This window comes from Heterodontus francisci, chromosome 35, assembly GCF_036365525.1.
Source record: "Heterodontus francisci isolate sHetFra1 chromosome 35, sHetFra1.hap1, whole genome shotgun sequence".
NCBI lineage: Eukaryota > Metazoa > Chordata > Chondrichthyes > Heterodontiformes > Heterodontidae > Heterodontus > Heterodontus francisci.
In genome coordinates this window covers 26,979,258-26,992,378 of record NC_090405.1, presented here as the reverse complement: position 1 = coordinate 26,992,378, position 13,121 = coordinate 26,979,258, and the positions used below count along the sequence as shown (strand labels likewise).

At 46.0% G+C, this 13,121-nt stretch overlaps 1 non-coding gene across 1 annotated transcript; it reads right to left on the bottom strand.

Moving 5' to 3' along the window:
• Window positions 1–11,838: 11,838 nt before the first annotated feature.
• trnal-cag (transfer RNA leucine (anticodon CAG)) lies at window positions 11,839–11,921 on the bottom strand. Its single transcript has one exon. It is a non-coding gene; the product is annotated as a tRNA-Leu (tRNA).
• Window positions 11,922–13,121: the final 1,200 nt, after the last annotated feature.

Sequence of the window (13,121 nt, the reverse complement as noted above, 5' to 3'; positions counted from 1 at the left end):
GATAGAGGTGTCGAAGGCTATGACAGTTTTAGATAAGTTGGCAAGGAAAAATTGTTCCCATTAACTATTGGTACAAGGACTAGGGGATTCAGATTGAAGGTTTTGGACAAGAGACGCAGGGGGAATGTGCGGAAGAGCTTTTTTACACAGTGATTGGTAATGATCTGTAACTCGCTGCCCCCGAGGGTGGAGGAAGTGGAGACAATCGTTGGTTACAAAAGGAATTTCGATGGGCATTTGAAGGAAATAAATTTACAGGGCTAGGGGGATCGAGCAGACGAGTGGGACTGACTGGATCGCTCCATGGAGAGCTGGCCTGTACTCGATGGGGCGAATGGCCTCCTTCTATACCACAAATGACCCAATGACTCGATGAGTCTATGTCACTCTCAGAATCAAGACAACAGAGTGACAGATTTAACACAACATTATAACATATGTTTGGTTTGACAAATTCAATAACAACTCGTCTCCACTCCTAGTATTTCTAAATCCCACACATTCACTATAATGTGAACAATTATTTCCTGTTGTGTCTCTCTCACATTTGTAAACTTCACTATATTGGAGTGAGGTGACATCTACTGGCGGGAAGCAAGAACTGCAATCAAGCAGCAGAAACTCCACAGTCTGTCAGGGTTAAAGAAACATTGCAATATGAGGAAATAGTGAAGGGGTTTGATCGGGTTGATGGAAACATGATTCCACTTGTGGTATCATATGAAGCAAGGGCCGGAAATATAAAATTGTCGTTAATAAAAGAAATGAGGAGTTCATGAAAAATGCATTTGCTTAGAGAATGGTTATAGAGATATACAGCACTGATATAGGCCCTTTGGCCCACTGAGTCTGCACTGACCATCAACCACCCATTTATACTAATCCTATGTTAACCCAGAATTCCCTACCACATCCCCACATTTCTCCTATCACCTACCCTGGGGCCAATTTACAACAGTCAATTTATCTATCAACCCACAAGTCTTTCGTTGTGGGAGGAAACCAGAGTACCTTGTGGAAGCCCACATAAACAACTTGCAAACTCCACACAGGCAGTATACAGAACTGAATCGGGGTCATTGAAGTTGTGAAGCTACAGTGCTCACCACTGCACCACCCTTAGAATGTGGATAGAGTAAAAAGTGAGATTGGATGGACAGAAGCAGTCTGAAAAGATGGCTCAAACAAAAGGTGAAAACCCTGAAATGTTAACTCTGTTTCTCTCTCCACAGATGCTGTCAGAGGTGCTGAGTATTTCCAGCACTTTCTGTTTTTATTTCAGCTTTGCAGGATATTGTTTTGATCTGAAAAAAATGCATGATCGGCTGTGGGTGCCAGTGAAATTCCACAGGAGCGAATAAAAACCATGCCAACGGTGGCTCGTTGGTCCAGGGGTATGATTCTTGCTTTGGGTATATAAGTGATTAATATGTGAGAGGTCCTGGGTTCAAATCCCAGACGAGACCTTCTCTGTTGCCATTTTTAGTTTAAGGTCATCAATTGCTTTCAGCCTTCCAGAAAGCGGAATTGATTTCCAAACTGAGCCTGCTTGAGGACCGGGGAACTGGATTCAAAGAGCTTGTCGACAAAATTGAAATGAACAAAATATACAGATTGTCAAGTGGGAATATAAGGTTGCAACAGTAACTAAAGGCCTGCACGGGTCAGCAAATGAAACCCGACCCAAGCCTGACAGCACCACATCCGGCCTGGTCCGAGTCCTTTCATTTTTTCCCGTGCCCGAACTGACCACCAGAATGTTCAGTTCAACTTGCTTCCGTTTTTCACTTTTTAAGCTTGTGCAGGTAAGGCAATAAAAACTGTAACTGGACTTGAAAGGTTGTTTAAATGTACATTAAGATTAGAGCTACGTACCGGAGGTGATGAGCTGAAGATTGTTACCATAGAAGTTAGTGATTGTTAGGTCACTAGTTAAAGAGAAACTCATGGAGTTGTGCCCAGACAGGTTGTCCCACACTGTATATATTAAAATATTGCCCGAAGGCGAGAAAATATCATTATACATTCCCTGGACTCCTGCTTTACAGGTTGAAATACTTTCTGCAAGTTTATCCAGAGAGCAGCTGAGATGCAGAGACCGGGAAGGTCTTGAGTGATTAATTATTATAAAATATACATTCTTATATTAAAGAGATTGTGCTCTACCTTCGATGGAATCGCTCACTGCAGACTAGTGCGGAGTGTTTCCCGCCTTGACGTCCTGGCTGTCACTGGATCTTGAGTCCAGGCCTCTGGATTACTGGTCCAGTAATCTTTGAAATTTCTCCCTTGATCTAACATTTTAATCTGGTAAGTCAGATTTTACAAAAAAAAATTAAATGATTTAAGACTGCTTCATGTTCAGCAGTGCCAAATGAATAAAGAAATTCAAATATATTCAAAATTATATATCAACTATTAAATACTAATGCCCAGCTTTGAATACAAAAAATGCCTCTAATTGTGTTCTGGTCTGGAATGGAATTCTTCAGTGTTTCTGTTTAGCTTGGATTGACTCATCAATTTTCTTGTTTTTCACTTTGTCGATGCCTTTGAATAATTGTGGATCCTTCTTCAGGGTGTCTTCTTTCACCAGGTAGTTCTGACCTCTGATGATGTTGATCGTAATCAGCTTCAATTTGCTGATAGTTTTGGAAGTGAGCAGATTTCCTTTGCTTGAGTTCACAACATGGAACTTAGTCTGACGTGTGGACCCATGGGAGGATTTGAAAGCTGCCCTTGCATTGGAGCATACAGTTGCATCCATCCAAACAGAGGTAGAGTAGAAGTGACATATTCAGTTCAGTCTGTCGATCATGGGACTTTTAATCTCAGGGTTGTGAGTTTGAGCGCCATTTAGTTTTTCCATTTTTTAGGCTTCATTAGCAGAGAGTACAAGGAGTGTTTGAAATGAAATTCAACAACAGTATGAGAAACGCTCTCTTTCATTCGGGACTCTTAACTCTCTGCAGCATCTCGCTGTGAAAGATTGAACTTTATCTCATTTCTTTTTCAGCTGGGGGTCAGTGCAGCTCAGTGGGACTTCTGGCTGTCTCCCACCTCACAATTCATCAGTACTGAGAAAGCAATGGGAAATATTACTCATGGCTGAGTAAGCAGAGGACACCGATTTAAGGTGAATGGGAAAAGAACCAAAGGCAACATGAGGAAAAACCTTTTTTATGCAGCAAATGGTTAAGATCTGATATGTACTGCCTGAGAGTGTGACGGAGGAAGATTCAACCATAGCTTTCAAAAGGATATATGATAATTATCTGAAGGGAAAAAAAAATCAGCTTTTCATGGAATACATGAGGATGTGGCATGAGCTGAGTTGCTTGTGCAGAGAGGCAGCACAAGCACGATGAGCTGAATCCCTCCTTTTGTGCTGTGAGTATTCTGTGATCTATGATTCTATACAAAGTGAAACCAACACTCACATATGAGAAACTGACAGGTAAAGTGTAAACCCCACACTAACAAACCAGCAAATGCCAGGGACAGAGTAAAACCAACAGTCCTAGACAGGAAACTGACAGATACTGTGTGAAACCCAAAAATCACTTATCAGGATTTGGCAGTTAATGTGTAAAAACCTCTCTTCAATATCCATCCTGCAAGGTACAAAGAAAATTAGGTACAAACCCAGGCTCATACTTCGAAGACTGAGAGATAAAGAGCAAAACACAGACTCACCTACAAGAGGCTGACAAGTACAGAGAATAAAACAGAGGGGGTGCAGATTAAAAACACATGCATGTAACGGATACTGATAGGGATAGAATCAAACCCTTTCTCACACATGACACGAAAATTGGTGGTGTCGTAAATAGTGAGGAGGAAAGCCTTAGATTACAGGCCAATATAGATCGTCCGAGGCAGAGAATATAAGAGCAGGGAGGTTATGACGGAGCTGTATAAAATGCTAGTTAGGCCACAGCTGGAGTACTGTGTACTGTTCTGGGCACCACACTATAGGAAGGATGTGATTGCACTGGAGAGGGTACAGAAGAGAGTCACCAGGATGTTGCCTGGGCTGGAGCATTTCAGCTATGAAGAGAGACTGAAAAGGCTAGCGTTGTTTTCCTTAGAGCAGAGAAGGCTGAGGGGAGATAAGATTGAGGTTTACAAAATTATGAGGGGCATTGATGGGTTAGATAGGAAGAAACATTTTACCTTAGCGGAGGGGTCAATAACCAGGTGGCATAGATTTAAGGTAAGGGGCAGGAGGTTTAGATGGGATTTGAGGAAATAAATTTTACCCAGAGGGTGGTTGGAATCTGGAACGCACTCCCTGAAGAGGTGGTAGAGGCCGGAACCATCACAACATTTAAGAAGTATTTAGATGAGCACTTGAAATGCTATAGCATACAAGGCTACGGGCCAAATACTGGAAAATGGGATTAGAATAGTTAGGTGCTTGATGGCCAGCAGAGACTCAATGGGCTGAAGGGCCTGTTTCTGTGCTGTATAACTCGATGACTCTATATCAGAAACTGATAGATCTGGACAAAAGCTGATGTTCACATACAAGTTGTTGAAAGATATGTGGTGAAACTCACATTTTTTTTTTATTTCCAAAATATACTTTATTCATAAAAATCTGTAAAAATTACATTCCCAAACAGTTTAAAACAGCATCAAGTCAAAAAATACAAACAGTGCAAAGGTGATCAGTTACCTTCTATACAATCATGAGTTGCCTCACAACCCTTCCATTTCATTGTCATGCCATATGCATTTTTACATTTACAGCACACAAAATTTCTCCGATACAGTTCGAGGGGTTTCCCATGGATCCAGCCCCTCAGTCCAGCTTGGTGGGGGAACCTTACACTGTGGTCTTTCCCCATTGAGCCTTTGCTGCGGCTGCCCCAAGCTTTAGTGCGTCCCTCAGCACGTAGTCCTGGACCTTGGAATGTGCCAGTCTGCAACATTCGGTGGTGGACAACTCTTTTCGCTGGAAGACCAGCAAGTTTCGGGCAGACCAAAGGGCGTCTTTCACCGAATTGATAGTCCTCCAGCAGCAGTTGATGTTTGTCTCGGTGTGCGTCCCTGGGAACAGCCCGGAGAGCACAGACTCCTGTGTTACCGAGCTGCTTGAGATGAACCGCGATAAAAACCACTGCATCTCTTTCCACAAAGTTAACTCACATAGCAATAGCAGAAACAGTCACAAACCAAAAACTGAAACATACAGAGTAAAAACCCACATTCTCACACCAGAAATTCACGGCTACAAAGTGAAGCTGACTCTCTCCTCCCAGGCACTGACAGGTACAAAAGAAAAGACGCACTAACATACCAGGAAATGTAATGTAGGAAAATGTTTCTTCAATACATTCGAGTAAGAGGCAACTGAAGAAAGAGGAGTGCACTGAAAAGACCAAAAAATCACAGTGATTTTTGACATCTTGCCAGGATTGAGTGGCGCGTGCACGGGATGATGTCATTTTGCAGCGCCAACATCATCACATTTCCGCAACAAATCCATCTTCGTGCATGCGTGATAAAGCGTCATTGGGTATCTAGCCACCCCATCCCCCCACCACTTGGCTGGAGGAAGTGGCTGAATGGGAGATTTTGAAGCTGTAGCTCGCCCCCCTCGGCAACTCACTCCAGGCCTCGACGATTCCCCCCCTCAGCCGCTCGCTCCAGGCCTCGCTGCTCACCCACCCCCCCCCCCACTCCCCTGGCCAGTTGTTCCTCGCTTCGCACCACCCCACTCTCTGGCCACTCGCTCCAGGCCGTGCCGCTTCCCTCCTCTCAGCCACTCACTCCTACATCGCCCCGTCACCCCTTACGGCCCTCCTGCTTCTACAGGTGGCGCCTGGTGAAGAAATGTGGGAGCGAGTGTCACGGCCAGAGCTAGCAGCTGTGGGCTGGGCTGGGACAGGGTGGGGGGTGGGGGTGCGGAGAGCGAACAGCCAGAGTGCGGAATTTCGCCAGTAGGGAGGAGGGGGAGAAAGCGAGTTGCAGAGGGGGGAGAGCGGTCAGTGAGGTGGGAGCTAGTAGCTGCGTTCGGGTGAAGTCAGTCCTGGTCAGTTATATAAACAAATCACAATAACGAATTGGCAGTACATTTTATCCTCTGCCCGATTTTCCTTTCCATCGATCGGGGTGCTAATTCACTATCTTCCAATGGAAATTCAATCATAAAATTCCTTTTGTATTTAATAGGATTACTGAAATGTTAAATGGATCTGAGGATTACAGTTAGTATTAGCAAACGCACCCGAGTGAATTAGCACCCCAATCGATGGAAAGGAAAATCGGGGAAAGTATAAAATGTGCTGCCAATTCGTTATTGAGATTCGTTGAGTAATTCGATTCTGCCCAACACTGAAATTGGCGGCTTTTTTGAATTCAACCTTTCTGCCAGGACGACAATTTAAGCCAATGATTTGCTGTATTTTCTAATTCGAGGCTCGGCAATTGGTTAAGACATGCGAATGGGAAGAGGGTGACCAATCAGAAGTGGGCTCTGGATAGCGCGGGCTCAAACTGTGGGAATTCCAGGTCCCTGAATGACTGAGCTGAAACTGATCAGTTTCACAAACCCTGTCAGTTTCAGTGCAGGAAACACCGTCTCGGGAGAAATAACATCACATGTGGGTCTGGTTCCAGTGACCGATTTAACGGCTGCTGCAAAACTCCCGGATTCCCTCATTGCAGCGAAATCATTATGAAATTCTATGAAAACAATGAGTGATTCTGGAGGAGTGATGTGGCTTTTCACTGAGGGCATGTGTCGACTGGGGAAATAACTAAGTGTAGAGTCTCGGGCACTGTTTACACAGCCCGTTGAGAAAATCAAATCCACTGCACATCCTTGCTGCAAATGAAATGTCAAATTTGGGGATTCTAGTTTTGTATCTCGAACACAGCACAGATTTATTCCAGACAGTTCTAAACAGACTATCCCAGCTCCCGTTTCCAGGTCACTGCTCTCTCTGTGAGGCGGTGGGTGGCTCTTAGAAGAGCCTTTGTTGTGTTTGCTGGAAAGGGTCGAGTTGTTCAGCCGCTGAATTCGTAGAGAGTGCGGCCCTGCCGTTTCAGAGCGTACACCACATCCATGGCAGTGACCGTCTTGCGCTTGGCGTGTTCAGTGTAGGTGACCGCATCCCTGATCACATTCTCCAGGAAAACCTTCAACACCCCGCGAGTCTCCTCATAGATCAAACCCGAGATCCGCTTGACCCCGCCACGGTGAGCCAGGCGGCGGATTGCTGGTTTGGTGATGCCCTGGATATTATCACGAAGCACTTTGTGGTGCCGCTTTGCTCCGCCTTTGCCCAGTCCTTTCCCTCCTTTACCTCTGCCAGACTTTCTTTTATTAATTTCCAAAATATACTTTATTCATAAAAATCTGTAAAAAAAAATACATTACAAAACAGTTCCAAAAAGCATCAAGGCAAACAATACAGAGAGTGCAATGGAGATCAGTTTCCTTCAATACAGGAGTGAGTTGCCTCACAACCCTTCCATTTCATTGTCATGCCATGTACATTTTACAGCAAACAAATATTTTCTGGCTACAGTTCGAGTGGTTTCCCATGGATCCAGCCCCTCAGTTCAGCTTGGTGAGGGGACCTTACACTGTGGTCTTTCCACATTGAGCCTTTGCTGCGGCTGCCCCAAGTTTTAGTGCGTCCCTCAGCACGTAGTCCTGGACCTTGGAATGTGCCAGTCTGCAACATTCGGTCATGGACAACACTTTGCGCTGGAAGACCAGCAAGTTTCGGGCAGACCAAAGAGCGTCTTTCAACGAATTGATAGTCCTCCAGCAACAGTTGATGTTTATCTCGGTGTGCGTCCCTGGGAACAGCCCAAAGAGCACAGAATCCTGTGCTACAGAGCTGCTTGGGATGAACCTCGACAAAAACCACTGCATCTCTTCCACACCTGCTTTGCAAAGACACATTCCAGAAAGAGGTGGGCAACGTCTCTTTTCCACCACAGCCACCTCGAGGGCCGCGTGTGGATGGGGTGAGACTTCGGGTGTGCAGGAAGGATCTGACGGGGAGGGCTCTTCTCACCATCAGCCAGGCTACATCTTGGTGCTTGTTTGAAAGTTCTGGTGATGAGGCATTCTGCCAAATGACTTTGGACTTCTGCTCAGGGGACCATCCGACAGGATCCACCATCTCCTTTTCCCGTAGGGCCTTGAGGATATTCCGTGCAGACCACTGCCTGATGGATTGGTGGTCAAAGGTGTTTTTCCACAGAAACTTTTCCATGAAGGATAGGCAGTACGGCACAGTCCAACTGGATGGAGCATTCCGCAGCAATATGACCAGGCCCATCCTATGCAACACCGGGGACAGATAGAACCTCAGCACGTAGTGACACTTGAAGTTTGCAAACTGGGGATCTACACACAGCTTGATGCAGCCGCACACAAAGGTAGCCATAAGGATGAGGGCGACGTTGGGTACATTTTTCCCGCCCTTATCCAGAGGTTTGAACATCGTGTACCTCCGGACTCGGACCATTTTGGATCCCCAGATGAAGCGGAAAATGGCTCAGGTGATCGCCACAGCGCAGGAATGCGGTATGGGCCAGACCAGCACCACGTACAGCAATGTGAGCACCTCGCTCTTGATGACCAGGTTCTTACCCATAATGGAGAGAGATCGCTGCTCCCACATGCTCAGTTTATGTTGTACCCTGGCTACTCGCTCCTTCCAGGTTTTGGTGCACGTCCCAGCCCTTCCAAACCATATCCCCAGCACCTTCAGGTAGTCTGACCTAACGGTGAAGGGGACAAAGGATCGGTCAGCCCAGTTCCCAAAGAACATGGCCTCGCTCTTGCCGTGTTTAACATTGGCTCCCAAGGCCAGTTCGAGCTGGTCGCAGATGCTCATCAGTCTGCGCACAGACAGTGGATCCGAGCATAAAACGGCGACGTCATCCATGTACAGGGAGGTTTTAACCTGAGTGCCTCCGCTGCCTGGGATTGTCACCCCTCTGATGCTCGCATTCTTCCTAATAGACTCAGCAAAGGGTTCAATACTGCAAACAAACAAGACAGGGGAGAGAGGACAGCCCTGTCTGACTCCAGATTTGATCGGGAAACTTTATGATTCCCATCCATTGATTGAGACTGCACTACTGATGTTTGTGTAGAGTAGTTTGATCCAATTGCAGATTCCCTCCCCAAAACCCATTTTGGAATGCACATCCATCATGTAAGTGTGCGATATCCTGTCAAAAGCCTTCTCCTGGTCCAGGCTGATGAGGCAGGTGTCCACCCTCCTGTCCCGTACATAGGTGATCATCTCCCTGAGTAGCGCAAAGCTATCAGAGATTGTCCTGCCTGGTACAGTATAGGTCTGAACAGGGTGAATCACCAACTCCAGAGCAGACTTGAATCGACTGGCTATGTCTTTTGACAGAATCTTGTAGCCAGCATTAAGCAGAAATTGGGCCACCAATTTCTGATTTCTGTCCTCTCCCCCTTCCGCTTGTCAATGAGGGTGATGATGCCTTTCCTCATGGATTCTAACATGCTGCCAGCCTGGAGCATACTCTTGTTTACTGGCAGACATGTTGATTCTTGCCTCAAATCAGTGCACAATAAAAGAAACTGATTCTGTCAGGCTCCTTTTTATACAGGCCACCTGGACCTGGCTGAGAAAGGCAGAGTGAGAGCAGGGAGGGGAGGAGACAAGTGTGAAGATTAAACAGAGAGCTAGATGGAGGAGACACCCAGAGTGACAGACAGAGAGAGAACGGCCCCTCATCTTTCAGCTCCACCTCCAGTTTCCTCTGGGCTGCCAATTTCAAACCCTTTATTAACAGTAGAACCGAAACCCAGCTCTCCACACAAACCCTTCCAGACTCGGCCTTCATAGTCAAGGCTTTCCAGAAAGCCAGAGTTTTTAAATATAGTCCCGATGCAATTAACACTCAGTAATATTCCCACCAAAACACAGTCCATTCTATAACAAGAAACCTCCTCAGTAACATCACCATTTCCACACACATCCGCTTCCAGCAGTTTACAGCACCTTACTGCAGCTGTTTGGGGAATCTCCTGTGTTAAGATTGGAGTTGGAAAGCGGCCTTTACCCGGCAGTGTTATTGTCTCACACTGAATCTGCCAGACATCCTGTTCTCTTTATTGCGAGAGAGACAGCACGGATTTAGGAAATGTTCATTTGAAATGATCTCTATTGAGAACAAGCCCGGCCGTGGGACAGGTATTCCAGTGCAAAGAGCTGTCCATGACCGAGTGTTGCAGACTGGCACATTGCAACGTCCAAGACTATGTGCTGTGGGACGGCATTAAAGCTTGGGGAAGCCACCATGGAGACTCAATGGGGAAAGGCTGCAGTCTAAGGCCCTAGTAGGCCATAGTACAGTGAGGGGCTGGAACCCGTGTAAAACCCCTCGGACTGTTTGCACCAGAGAATGTTTGATGTGTAATGTAAATACTGTAAATATAACCTGTGCAGGCAGGGATAGTGAGATACATCATGTACATTATTGAAGGAAACTGATCTGTATTGTACATTATGTAATATTAAATTTGAACTGCTTTGCAATATAATTGCACAAATTATATGAATAAAATACATATTGTGCAAAAGAAAGCAGCTTTCCTGTCAACACACACCTTGTCTCAGGGCACAACTTTCCTGTGATCTTGTCATACCCAACTTCGCTCTATATCTTCTGACACACACACTTTACAGTCTGTCATTTCCAAAAACAAGCATTCTAAAATCAAAAGACCTTTTGTTTATTTCTCCTTTCTTTTCATTTCTCCTCTATTCTTCTCAATCACTCCCTTCAACAGTCCTATTCAGATCAAGGTGGAATGTGAATAGTGTCACAACTCACCTCTGACACTATTATTACCCTTCTCTTCTCTTGTCTTATTCAATGGGAAAGTTTTATTTACCAGTCTGTTGCTGTTTTACACTCTTGCCATACCATCTGGTATTGCATCCATCTGAATTCTGTGCTTTCATGGCCTTACATATCTTTTCCTCTTCTGGATGATTTGTTTGCTTCAGTTCCATTCAACCAGGCTGGACCACAGGGAAGCTGAGAACCTTTGCCTTGGACGGGTCCACGTTGATCCATTACATTCAGAATCACCTCCTTGAAATAACTCCATAGTACAACTACAGTAACCACACAGAATCTGCTTCAAACACTCCTCCACATTTTATCTGTTCTGACCGTCAACACCTCCAGCTCTTTTGTTTAAGTGGAACCCATCAGGTGTGTATAGGCTCCTTCTATTCTGAAAGCTGTAGCACTGGTTCAGGGAATTCAGCCCTGTTTCTCTACTCGAAAGGATCAGCCATGCTTGATCTGCCTCGTATTTTGCTTTTATTGCAACGTTACAAGACCTCCAATCCTCTGGCACCACACCTGTATCCAGTGAGGGATTGGAAAATGATGGTCAGACCTTCCATTATTTCTTCCCTGGCTTCTTTCAACAGCCTGGGGTACATTTCATCTGGTCCTGATGATTTATCCACATTCAAGGATGCTCATCCCATTAAAACTTCCTCTCTCCTTAAGTTATCACGTCCAATACTTCACACTCCTCCTCCTTAATAACAATATCTGCATCACCCTCTCATTCGGGAAGACAGTAAAGTATTCATTAAGGATATTGGCAACATCTTCCACCCCGATACAAAGGTTCCGTTTTTGATCTCTTCTGTGCCCTGCTGTTTGCTCAGTTGCCTCTAACTTTAATGTTTTAATGCAACATCTTTGGGTCCATTGTTATTTTGTTTGTCCATGTTCTTTCCTGCTTTCTCTTTGCTCTTCACCGCTGCTCCCAAACGCCTCCAGTTCAGTCAAAACACAACTTGTCAGAAGTGGGATTCGAACCCACGCCTCCAATGGAGACTGCGACCTGAACGCAACGCCTCAAACCGCTCGGCCATCCTGACTGCCAGTGATGTGCTATCAATGCTAAGGAAATTATTCATTCTTTGTGAAAGTATTTGTGAGATTGTGGAAATGTCTGGAAGAGGAAAGACCGGCGGGAAAGCTCGGTCCAAGGCCAAGTCTCACTCCTCCCGGGCTGGACTGCAGTTCCCGGTGGGCCGTGTTCACAGGCTCCTGAGAAAGGGTAACTATGCTGAGAGTGTGGATGCCGGAGCCCCGGTCTATCTGGCTGCTGTGCTCGAGTATCTGACCGCTGAAATCCTCGAGCTAGCCGGTAACGCGGCCCGGGACAACAAGAAGACCCGCATCATCCCCAGACACCTGCAGCTGGCCGTCCGCAACGACGAGGAGCTCAACAAGCTGCTGGGAGGGGGTGACCATCGCTCAGGGTGGGGTGCTGCCTAATATCCAGGCCGTGCTGCTGCCCAAGAAAACCAGCGTTCAGAGCTCCCAGAAAAAGTAAAGTGGCCAAAATGTCATCTAATAAACCAAAGGCTCTTTTCAGAGCCACCCACAGTCTCTGTGAAAGGGCTGGTTACTGTCAGGAGGGAGTCAGTGATGCAGTTATTGTAACAGTGGATTGACCTGTTTCACATCTGTCCAGGTGTGTTTTCAGTTCCCTCTCTGGATTTCGCTCTGTTTCTCTGCTCACACATCTCCCCCTCTAGTTAAGTGAAGAAGTGAACTACAGGGTGTCAGAATCAACAATTTAATAAATCCCGCTGTCTTCGATTTTATAAATCCCAAGATTATCCCGGTACATTAACGGGAACTGGTTCGGAGCTGATGAATTAATTTAATAATGGAAGTGTCCGGTTTAATTCTCTGTTTTTCATTTGGACAGTTTGAATTGGGTTTTTTTTTCTCTCTGGTCATCTGAGCGCCGCTTCTCAATGAGAATCTGCTCCCGGAACAGAGTAAATGCAGGAAGAAAGAGGCCATTCTCGGGCTGTGTGTTTCTCTCCTAACCTGATCTGTTTAGACCGCACTGTTCCCAGAGGACGGAATCAGTGAGAGTTGTGCACACACAGGAGCTGAGTCCATTGCAGCGCTTTCAGATGTGCCTTCCCCCCGGCCTTCCCTATTCTCTGGACACAGAGCTGTCTGTTCCCCCCGGCGGCGGGATAGAGTCGGGGATTCTCTCCCCGCAGTGTCAGGGTCTGCAGCCCCGGGGAACTGGCGGTTTCAGTCAGAGTGACCGA